This window comes from Sceloporus undulatus, chromosome 5 (assembly GCF_019175285.1).
Source record: "Sceloporus undulatus isolate JIND9_A2432 ecotype Alabama chromosome 5, SceUnd_v1.1, whole genome shotgun sequence".
NCBI classification, from domain to species: Eukaryota; Metazoa; Chordata; class Lepidosauria; order Squamata; family Phrynosomatidae; genus Sceloporus; species Sceloporus undulatus.
In genome coordinates this window covers 2,257,402-2,269,264 of record NC_056526.1, presented here as the reverse complement: position 1 = coordinate 2,269,264, position 11,863 = coordinate 2,257,402, and the positions used below count along the sequence as shown (strand labels likewise).

Below are 11,863 nucleotides of genomic sequence, written 5' to 3'. Positions count from 1 at the left end.
AGAGCTTAAGGACAACCTTAACAGGGTTACTATCAGCATAATATGTGCAGGTGTATTGGACTTAGCCCAAGCCCCCCATGTATTCCTCCCAGAACTCAGTGTATGTATGGAGGTGTGTAAATTCATTTGCACACATCCACATGAAATGGGATAAGATCTTTGCTGCCACTCATTGAGTAAACAGAGGTGCTGGAATGTAAATGTGGCCTTTTTAAGGATAAAAGTAGTTTATCCACATAGTTCATTTCTTAAAGTTTTGTGGGGGGGGGGGGAGTAAGTCCTTAATTTTCACTTTTCTTTCAGCCTCCTACAACAACATCATCTTGTTCTTCTCTTGCAGATAAGAAGCAGCTGTTCTTTGCTTAAAATGTGCTGAGGACTGCCATCAAGGAAGGAGTTGAATCGTAGGTGGGAAGAAGTAAAGATCTCATCTAAATCCAATTATTGCCTGTCCCAAAAAGAGTACACCTGGTTGAATCGGTATGTTTTATACATTTGCATCATGTTTCATTGGTATGAAGACCAATAAAAGATTTCCAGGTCATCTCTTTCCAATGTGAGTTTTTATTTAATATGAAAGGCTAGGAGATTTCACAGAGATGTACAGTCAGCCCTCCACATTTGCAGCTTTGATTATTCACGGATTTAAGTAATCTGTTCTCTCTAGGAATTTCTGGGTCCTCCAAGGTGACTCCATGGCCAGCTTTTGCCAGAGGATGTGCTGAAGGTTTCCTAGAGGATTCCTAGAGAGAACAGTTCTGTCGGCATTTGTTGGGCCCATAACACAATTCTATGGTCAATGTCTGTCTGGTCATGGTTGACCATAGAGTAGTGTTGAAGGACCTAGAGAAACCACTTCTCTGGGCATTTGTGGGTCTTCTAGTGCAATTATGTAGTCAACTTCTGGTGGCTGTTGACCATGAAGTTGCACCAAAGACCCTAGAGATTTCTAGAGAGGTGTTCATTTAGGTTTAAAAAAAGAGTATTTGCAGTTTTTCAACTTTGACGGGTGTCCTAACCCCAGCAAATGTGGAGGGATATATCAGTCCTATGCTTAACTATGAACATTGGAAATGACTTTACTGTCAAAGTCACCAGGCACTCAGCCTTGGAAGTATTTAAAACCATGCCTTTTAGAGGTGGCAAAACCTTATATAAAAGGGCTCAGGAAGGGGACAGAGATGTCATTGTTCCTTGCTGGAAAAAAATCTGTGCTTAGCCTGCTGTCCAAATCTCTTTGACCTATTGCCTAAGAAACGTAACGTTGGTCTACTCTGTGGAATGTGCTTGCGTAAGAAAGGCACTTGAGATGTACTGACATGGAAATCTGTTCCTAGCGGTGGTCTTTCTTTTTGAACTGGTTTTATAAGCTAAAGCTTTACACAAATGAGGAAACTACAGCTGTACTTTCTCTACAGTCTACGTTGTCTAATTTTATGCTGTTAGTGAATTGTGACAATACATAACGGGACAGGTGGACACTGTTGTGCATCAGTCTCAATGGGCCACTGTCACTTTGCTGGCTCCATTAACAACAGCCCTCTCCTAACTACAGACATTGCCAAATGGCTTAGTTTTATTTTCCATAGAAGTAAGTCCACTTTGTTGTTGAATGTGCCTTCATGTTACTTCTGACATATGGGGACCTGATGATGGGCTTTTCTTGGCAAGATTTGTTCAGAGGGGATTTGCCATGGCCTCCCTCTGAGGCTGAGAGAGTGTGGCTTGCTGAAGATCACCCATTATGTTTCCGTGACTGAGTGGGATTCAGATCCTAGTCTGACACCATCGTCGTCGTCATCATCATCATTTATTGGTGATGTGTGTGGGTCATTACCTGAAAGTATCTGCTTCAGTGGCCCATAACTGACCCACGGCTGCATATTTTTCCTCTCTGGGAGGCAAGGACACTTGCCAGAACCAGAGGCTGGAAAACCTCTGGCAGAACAGGACCAACCCTTCTGATCTGGGTAGCAATGAAAGCTTTGCCTTTCTGGATCCTTTACTTTCTCCTTGCCGGAGCCTCGGAAGCCAAGCGATTTTGGAAATGCCAACTGGCCCAGATTTTCCTCAATGCAGGGCTGGATGGATATGCTGGTTACTTTTTGGAAGACTGTGAGTTTGCTCTTCTTTCCTCCTTTCCTTCCAGGCACAACTCAGAATGCTGGTCATGACCTATAAAAAGCCCTCTAGGTCCAGACTATTCTCCCTATTTGTTGGTATTGTTAAGTGCCTTTAAGTCAATTTCAACTTGCAGCAACTCCATGGATGAAACATCCCCAAGTTTCCCTGTTCTCCACTGCTCTGATCAGGACTGGAAACCATAAAGCCCTCTGAGGAGGAACTTAGGGAGCTGGGTATGCTTAGCCTGGAGAAGAGAAGATTCAGGGGTGACATGGTGATCCTTAAAAAATATTCAAAGGGATCTCACATTGAGGATGGAGCAAGTGTGTTTTCTGTTGCTCCAGAGAATAGGACCCAGAGCAATGATGGTTTACCCCATGTGGCAAAATGTCCCTTAATGCATTTGATGTTTTAACTTCATAAATTATTTGCTTTTAAATTAACTTTTATATTCATACATTTAGCAATGTTTTTTGTGTAGTTTTCAATCTGTATTATTTGGGTTAACTTCCTTGAGTTCTATTATAGGAAGAAAGGCATGGGATATAAGTGATTATGAATATATGGGGATCAAATAGGAATTGCTCTAAATTATTATTAGGGGAATTACTCTTAAGTTGTGCATCCGTAAATGGTTTGTGAGTACCCAAAAGCGTTTCTTTAGTTGTATTCTGTGTGTGTCTCTCTCTCTGTGTAGCTATTTACTGAATATGTTTGAATATAATAGTTAAACTAAATTTGCTAGATCCAGTAAAATTATTTAGAGCACTGGAAGTTTAATTCCATCCCCTCAGAAATCCAGTATCACTAAGTAAACTGAATTCATGAGAAGTGGTAGCGGTCAAAGTATTTAATGTGAAAACATTATGTGGGGGGTGTTATTTTTACCATTCTGTTCTCCATTGTTCCGATTGTTTGCTTTCAGGGATGTGTACGGTTTACCATGAAAGCGGATATGATACTACGGCCAGGAGAATTTACCAAGGATATGGATTGTTTCAATTCAACCACCGAATATGGTGTCTTGACAAAAGGATAGTCTCACATAATATCTGCAATATCTGCTGTATAAGTAAGTAAGCAACTTCATAGTAGGGACTGGCTTTTCTAAAGGAAAGAAAGAAAGAAAGAATTTAAAATTGCACATTTGGAGGGTGGGGAGAAAGAGAGAACAAAATAAGTAACCCATAACTTATTAGAAACGGAGTAGACAAAATGGGTTACATAGAATTAAGGAGCAGAGCTGTAGAGCCAATGCATTTTATACAATTGTTTACTGACCGATTAGTATCTTTCCTCTTGCAATCTCTAGGACCTTAATTAAACACAGTTCTGCTGGAAGTGGATCATAGAGTTACGCCAGAAGGCCTAGAGAAGCCTAGAGAACGCGGCGGGCTCAGGCTGGAATTCAGCATGGGGCGTCTTTGCTGTCTGCCTTGAAGTTGTTCCTGACTTAGAGCGACCTTAAGGCAGACCGGCCTATCGTGGGTTTTTCTTGGCAAGGCTGGTTCAGAGGGAGTTTGCCATTGCCCTCCCTGAGGCTGAGAGAGTCTGGATTGCCTGAGCCCTGAGGTGATTCAGCCGGGGGGGGGGTTGTGGGCTTTTCAGGCTCTGTGGCCATTTCTAGAAGAGTTTTATTCCTGACGTTTTGCCAGCATCTGTGGCTGGCATCTTCCAAGAAGGCTGGCATGGAAGAGAGTGGGGTGGGTGTGTATGTATATACACACACACACACAACATACTGTATGACACTGGGATGGGAGGAGTGATCTCCATGTTAATCTGTGTATTGTTCTGCCGTTGAATGGCAGTTGTGCAGAGATTATCAGACAACATCGGGATAATAGCATTATTATCCCATGAATAAAGAAGAACTCTGGCATCACTTTTTATTCCTGGGAAAGTCCTGTGAAGAAAAACCAACAGGATAATTCCTCTTTATTCACAGAATAATGACGCAATTATCCCGATGTTGCACAACAGCATCTGATAATCTTTGCATAATTGTGTGATTGTGACAGGAGCATCCTGCTAGGCTCCTGTCATTTTTGCCTGTGTGAAAATTTCCACCATCTACTTCCGGAATGAGCAAAAGAATAAAAACACCACAAATACTCAGAAGCAAAATCCGTTGGGTTTGCTTGGACTACCCTCAGAGGACAGTAATGGCAACCTCCCTTTGAAAAAACTTGCCAGTAAAATCCCAAGGATAGTTCACCTTTGGGATTTGGATCCCTTTGTTCCAAGTCCCGCAATTTAAACGTTGGTCCATACTGTTTATGTCAGATCAGCTCTAACTTTTCAAATGGTAGAAAGGTTAAACATAGTGGAAGAAAAAATGCAACCATTAATGTGCTGAGTTTGCATAATTGGAATGTAAATTAGAGTGATTTGCTTAATTAAAATACAGTACAGTGGTCCGTCCACATTCGCTGGGGTTAGGGGTGAAGGATCCCCATGAATATGGGGAACTTGCAAATAAAACAAAACACTGTTCTTTTTACTTAAGAAAACACTCCTCCAGGTTCTCCAGTGCAACTCTATGGTCAGCGTCTGCCAGAAGTTGATCATGCTGCAGGACCTGCAAATGCCTAGTGAAGTGTTTTCTATAGGAACCTCTAGGTTCTCGAGTATGGCTCTATGGTCAGCTTCTGGCAGAGTTGTGCTGGAGGACCTAGAGAACATATTAATCAACACTGCAAATAATCAAATACGCAAAGGTCAAAGCCACAAATGTGGAGGGCTAACTGTATATGATACATTGCTACTGGATCTTCTGCTATTCAAACATAGGATGTGTCAATACTGTAGAAATAAAGCAGTTTGACACCACTTTAAGTGCTGTGGCTCCATTTGGTGGGAACCTGGGATTTCTAGTTTTACAAAATGTTTAGCCTTTTCTGCCAAAGAGTGCTGGTGCCTCACCAAACTGCAAATCCCAGGATTCTGTCGGATGGAGCAGTGGCTGTTAAAGTGATGTCAAACTGCATTATTTCTACAGGGTAAATTCACCCATAGACTACTTTTGGACACCATCCTGGTCAAATAGTTCATACCTCTCTCCTAAGGACATGCTTTTGTAAGAACTGGCTGTATATCTGCACAGTGGTCCCTCCATATTCACTAGGGTTAGGTGTGAATGACCCAATGAATGTGGAAAAACAATAAGACTTCCTTTTATTATTATTTTATTATTATTACTTCCTTTTACCTGCAAGAATATCTCTCCAGGAATCTCCAGGTCCTCCGGTGCAACTCTATGGTCAACATCTGCCAGAAGTAGATCACAGAATCATGCTGGAGGACCGACAAATGCCTAGAGAAGTGTTTTCTCTAAGAACTTCTAGGTTCTCCAGAGCAACTCTATGCTCAACCTCTGACAGAGTTGCATTGTGGAGGGCTTAGAGACTCCTAGGGAGAACATATTAATCAAAATCAGGGGTAGGCAATCTTTTTGAGCCGGGGGCCGGGTTGCTGTCCCTCAGACAACTGGGGGGCCGAAGCCAAAAAAAAAATAATTAAATAATTACATATATAAATAAACCAGGACAAATGTAGGACAAAATTTTCAAATGGAAGACACTTTTTTAAAAAAAAATGGAGGACACGCGAAAAAATTTGCTGATTTTAAAAAAATGTTAATATAAATGCATGTTTCTGAGGCTTCTATAGACAATTGCCCCCCAAAGGCCCCAGCGGCAATCGGCGGCAGGACCAGGCTGGGGCTGGTCCCAAGGCCTCGCCGGGCCACATCCGGCCCGTGGGCCGCAGGTTGCCTACCCCTGATCAAAATGCAAATAATCAATTTGGGGATGAGGTGTTGAATGAAGGGGAGGAAGTCTTGAGAGCACCTTGCTTGGTACGATTGATGATTTGTGGCCTCTGCGCAATAGAAGGGAGAACAAATGGGGATGGAAAGAACCCATTCATATCTGGCAATGTGTAATAACCTCCCTTTTAAAAAATTGTTTTGGCAGAGTTCATTGATGATGATATCACAGACGACATTTTGTGTGCCAAGAAAATTGCCGATACGCCCCGAGGGTTGGAGCACTTGTAAGTCATTACATTCTGGAGGTGTCTCAGCTTATTTATCCATGAGAGATTGGCATAAAAGTTCTTCTTCTTCGTGGTCTCTGCGAATCATCTGAGATAGTTTATTCCACTGTCTAACAGCACTTGCCGTTACAGATTGAGTTTCTCTTATCCAGAATTGTTGTCCATTCCCCAGAGCCCTCAAAAGCCCAGACTTCCTCCTCTCGAGGGTTCTGTCGCCTCTCCTCCTCTTGGGGCCTCTGCTTTGGACGTAGGGCCCTTCTTGGAAGAGGCACAGGGACTCTGTCCCTCTCTGGCCTCCTTAAACCCTGTTCTTTCCCTTCCCCAGCCACTGCTGCCCGAACAGCTCTTCCGCATCCATCCTTCCTCCCCACACGCCTCAGCCCTTCTGCTTTTATACTCCTTCCAGCTCCTCCTCCTTCCACCACTGGCTCCACCTCTGGGTTAACTTCCTCCTTCCCCTCAACCTCCACCACCTGGCTGCCCTTAGCCCCTTCAGCTCTCTCTACCTGGGTGAGTACCTCACTACAACAGGTTATAGCCACCAAATTACAAAAACAATTAAAACCCTTTATATCTTCTGCTGTCACTTAGCTCTATGACATATAGAGCAAAACGATTGCACTAAAATTACAAAACTATTTCATACAAAAACATAGAGCAATTTTCCATACGCCATTCAAAGTAATATAATCTGTTTAGTGCAGATTCCCATGCAGGCCTTTATTCTCAAAATCTAGTCTAAGTTTAGCTGCTTTCATAGCAAATCTAGCAGTGTTGAACATAACAGACTTGGTTGTATTAGCTAACAAGTTAGTGATTTTCTCCAAGTCATTTTGGCGGGATACAAACCGCCGCTTTGCGGCGCTTCCCCGCCGCCGTCGTTTGCTCCACGCGGGAGCCGCAGCAGCCAAACCGCGCGGCTGCCATGCGGACCAAAAAAGAAGCTCCATTTCGGAGCTTCTTCTTGCGGCGCACTGATGATGTCACGAAGCTCCGCCGGCGCATTCGTGACGTCATAGGCGCTGCGACACGTCTGGACGCTATGCGTCCAGTACGTAAAGATGGCGGCGCCCATGTAGAAAGGGCGCCGCCATCTTGTACGTATAGGATACGTACTAGGGTTAGGGGGGTGCGGAAGCACCGCCCCTTCCTAACCCTAGTACATATCCTATACGTACTATATGGCGGTTTGTATCCCGCCTTTGGTTAGCTACAAGGTCTAAACTTCTCTTCAGAAACTTATCTCTTGGGGTTTTATATATCCTACAATGTAGCATATAGTAATGTATGGTGTCTTCAGTATCCCCACTTCCACAAATGCAAATATGCTGCTCCTTAGGAATCTCTTTATATTTCCCTTCAATGTAGCTGGTTTTCATTGTCTGGAATCGTAGGGCTGTAAAAGCCCCACGAAGAAGAGGTTGAGTTATTTCTGATTGATATTTCTCCTCTCCAAAACATACTTTTAGAAAAGGGAAACTAGAAGAGAACTTTGAAGCTCTAAGGACATCAATATCCCGCAGAGCACAATGCTCTTGCATCCTTTCTTTGATGAGTTTCCTTCTAGGCCAGGGGTAGGCAACCTTTTTGAGCCGGGGGCTGGGTTGCTTTCCCTCAGGCGACTGGGGGGGCCGGGGGCGGAGCTTCCACCCTCGAGGGGCGGGGCTACATGCTGGGGGCGGAGCTTCCACCCTCCAGAAGCCAGGCCTCCCCATCTTTGCCGGCCCCTGACGGGGCCCAGGCCCCATCAGGGGCCGGCAGAAAAGCTGGTGGGGGCCGCCAGCGCTGGAGGCCTCCCCCTCTTTGCCGGCCCCTAACAGGGCCCCAGGCCCCGTCAGAGGCTGGCAAAAAAGCCGGTGGGGGCCGCCAGCACTGGAGGACTCCAGGGACGGCAGCAGGCCTCTAAGAGACCCTCTGCCGCCGCCGGAGGCCTCTTGGAGGACTCCAGGGATGGCAGCGGGCCCCTAAGAGACCCCTGCCGTCGCCAGAGGCCTCTTGCAGGACTCCAGAGACTGCAGCGGGCCCCTAAGAGACCCCCTGCCATCGCCGGAGGCCTTTTGGAGGACTCCAGGGACGGCAGCGGGCCTCTCAGAGACCCGCTGCCGCGAGAACTCCTGCAGGACTCAGGGGCGACCCGGGCCCCTAAGAGACCCCTGCCGTTGTCGATGTCCCTCTTGGAGGCTCCAGGGATGGCAGCGGGCCCCCTAAGAGACCCCCTGCCGCCGCCAGAGTCCTCTGGGAGGACCAGGGATGGCAGCAGGCCTCTCAGAGACCCCCTGCCGTGCCGGAGGCCTCTTGGAGGACTCCAGGGACGGCAGGCGGGCCCTAAGAGACCCCCTGCGGCTCGGAGTCCTCTTGGAAGACGCAGGGACGGCAGCGGGCCCCTAAGAGACCCCCTGCCATCGCCGGAGGCCTTTTGGAGGACTCCAGGGACGGCAGCGGGCCCCCTAAGAGACCCCCTGCCCACGCCGGAGGCCTTTGGAGGACTCCAGGAGGCAGCGGCCTCTCAGAGACCGCTGCCGCAGCCAGAGAACTCTTGCAGGACCCAGGGATGGCAGCCGTCCCCTAAGAACCCCCTGCCATCGCCGGAGGCCTCTGGGAGGACTCCAGGGGGGCAGCGGGCCCCTAAGAGACCCCCTGCCATTGCGGAGTCCTCTTGGGAGGCTCCAGGGATGGCAGTGGGCCTAAGAGACCCCCTGCCGCCGTCGGAGTCCTTGGAGACTCCAGGGATGGCAGCAACCTCTCAGAGACCCCCTCCCCCCCCGGAGCTTTGGAGGACTCCAGACGGCAGCGGGCCCCTAAGAGACCCCCCTGCCGTCGTCGGAGTCCGCTTGGAGGACTCCAGGGACGGCAGCAGGCCTCTCAAGACCCCCTCCACCGCTGAGTCCTCTTGGAGGACTCCAGCGGCGGCAGTGGGTCCTTAAAGGCCCGTGCCGCCCCGGAGCACCACCATTGGGGGACTCCTGGGCGGCAGCGGGTCCCTTAAAAGCCGGAGCCGCCTCCGGAGCCCCGTTTGGGGACTCCTGGGCGGCAGTGGGTCTCTTAAAGGCCCGCTGCCCATAGTATTGAAGTCTCGCGCGACCTTTTCGTGGTGCGTGAGACCTCACCGCTATGGGCGCCGCCATTTTTCTTCCAAAATGGCGGCGAAGTCTCGCTGCCTCGCCGCCATTTTGGGAGAAAAAATGGCGGCGCCCATAGAGGCAAAAGCTGCATTCGGCGGCGGCTGCTGCCACGTGCCAGGCGAAAAGCCCCCGCGGGCCGCAGGTGCCGACCCATGTTCTAGGCTTGTATATCACCGGATTTTAGAACTGAGGAGTACAGGTCAACTTTCTTCAAATTGGCCTCACATTCTAATAGCCATGAATTTTTATAGGTAGAAGCTCTATGTTCATCTGCAGCACAAGTTACTAACTTAATTCATTGACTGAATCTTTCAGTTTTACAAATTAAAGAAATGATGTATGTAAGAGGAAATAAGATATAGGCATTAATCCAACTTCTGCTCGCATATAGCTAACTGGTACGCCTGATGGAAGAAGGCCCAATGTTGTTCTTAAAAGGCCCAGATTGCGGCCGCGGTGTGCAGTCTTCATGGCCCCTTTATCGCAAGAGCTATAAAAGAGGAATTTTAACAAAACAAAAGCATCTTTGGCTGGTTGCACAACGTTGTGTCTGTCCTGCTGCTGCCCTGCTTTCCATTTGTTACTGTAATGCACCTTTTCACTGATGGGAGAAACCTGTCAATAGGCTCTCAGTCTTGCTGCTGTTCCATGACTGCCTTTGTGCAGTGAGTCCCTTCTGCTGCAGTCTGCTTCTCAGGCAGCCATGCGGTGGGAGTGAGCATGATTGTGCTCCCCTCCTCCTCTCCTTACAGCAACACATTCACACAGCAGTTGGCTCCAGGAGGCAGTTGGTGGCCCCGGTAATTTGTTCCACCCTTCCTCCTGGAAAGTGCTGCTTGGCAGTGCAGAAAACAGATCACACAACCACAAAGTGCTATTGTGGGAGAAAGTGTCATAAGAAACGATGCCAAACTGGTATGCTTCCGTTCTTAAACTAGTGCAATTGTGGCCGGCTGGTGTAATAGAGCCCTGAGCAAAGAAGTATCTATTTAGCTGCTGAGTTGATTTAAATAACTACTTGGAACATTTGTGGTGGCAAATTTAAAGTAACATAACTTTATTTCGACTCCTACGATAATTATAATTAGGAAATGAAGTCCAGCTGTGTAGGTATTATAATTTTCATTGATAATTGTTACCATGTTTTATGCATCTCTGGTTGACGACACTCTTCCCTTCCTTATGTGTTTGCTTAAAATCAGAAGAAGCCATTATGTGGTGCTTAGTTTCTTGGTTCATTCTCTCTTTGATTCCTAGTGAAATGTGGAGAGACCACTGCAAAGGAAAAAACATTCATGGCTGGGTAAAGGACTGCTGGGGACTTGAGCGTAAATGGACAAAAGTATGAAGCGAAGCCAGTGTTTCTCTTGATTTGCTCCTGGAGAAAGTGATGATTATATTCTCTCCTTTCCTTCCACATTCGGATCCTTCCTCCTCTGAAAAGGCAAGTTTCTTTCCCAAGGAGAGCTGCTGGTGATGGGTCTGGATGACTACTCTCTTCGAAAATTCTCAATAAACTAAGCTCAGTCAAATTTTGTCTTAGTTGATTAACAAATTTGTTGATGCCAAGCTTTTCATTCTTTGGAGTTTATTGCACACGTTTTGTGTAACGTTCTGTGGTTTGAGCGAGGGCAGAACAGATTTCATCACAAAGCCTCGTTTCCATTATGTACTCCCCCAGGGCTCTTTCCGTTCCATTCGCATCGTCTTGCTCCAACGATGGAAATCGGTCTTTCCTTCCCAGAAAACGTTACAACGCCATTAATTTCACTGTGTGCGACATTTCTTGTGTCTCGATTGCGTCCCCATCTCAACCCTTGCATTATGATGTGGGGCGAAACCCCTCCTCCTGTCTTATAATCTCCTTTCCCTTAATACTGTTCCTGTTAAGACGGGATGGTCAAGTCCTGCTGGTCCCCTTCTTAGTATTGAAGGGTTTCGATTAATGTCACAGCCATTCTGTCCTTAACAGCTTTGGATGCATCCAGACTGGAAATCCTGGCCCTGTTGCCACACTGCCCCTTTTTTACTTATTAAGAAAGTAGGATTCATATAATGACATTATGATTATAAGGGGATGTAAGGAAATCACTATGGGAAGATTGAGCATTCTTTGTTTTAAACTCAAATTAGTTATTAAAGAAAATCTGGAATGCTGGCATTAAATACAGAAATCCTGTTGTTGTTTTTTAAACATCCAAATGTAGGTTGATATCCAAGCAATGATAGTTTTAGATTAGGAAACCTATATTAAGATGAGTAATGGATTTTTTTTTAACCATATGATAGTTGCCTAGCTGCATGGCTGTTTTGAGAAGACGTTTCTCGATCACTAGGCAAACCTCAACGGCAATCTCTGCAACTGAAGATGCGCCAACCTCATAGAATCATAGAGTTGGAAGAGACCACAAGGGCCCTCCAGTCCAACCCCATTCTGCCATGCAAGAAATCCAAATCAAAGCATCCCCGGCAGATGGCCATCTAACCTCTGCTTAAAAACCTCCAAGGAAGGAGACTCCATTACACTCCAAGGAAGGAGTCTGTTCCACTGGCGAACA

At 46.6% G+C, this 11,863-nt stretch overlaps 1 long non-coding RNA gene across 1 annotated transcript; it reads left to right on the top strand.

Annotated features, from left to right (window-relative positions):
* The first annotated feature begins 331 nt into the window (after positions 1 to 331).
* LOC121930763 lies at positions 332 to 10,798 on the top strand. The gene is made up of 4 exons (XR_006104020.1): positions 332 to 480; positions 3,050 to 3,196; positions 6,102 to 6,180; positions 10,563 to 10,798. It is a non-coding gene; the product is annotated as an uncharacterized LOC121930763 (long non-coding RNA).
* Positions 10,799 to 11,863: the final 1,065 nt, after the last annotated feature.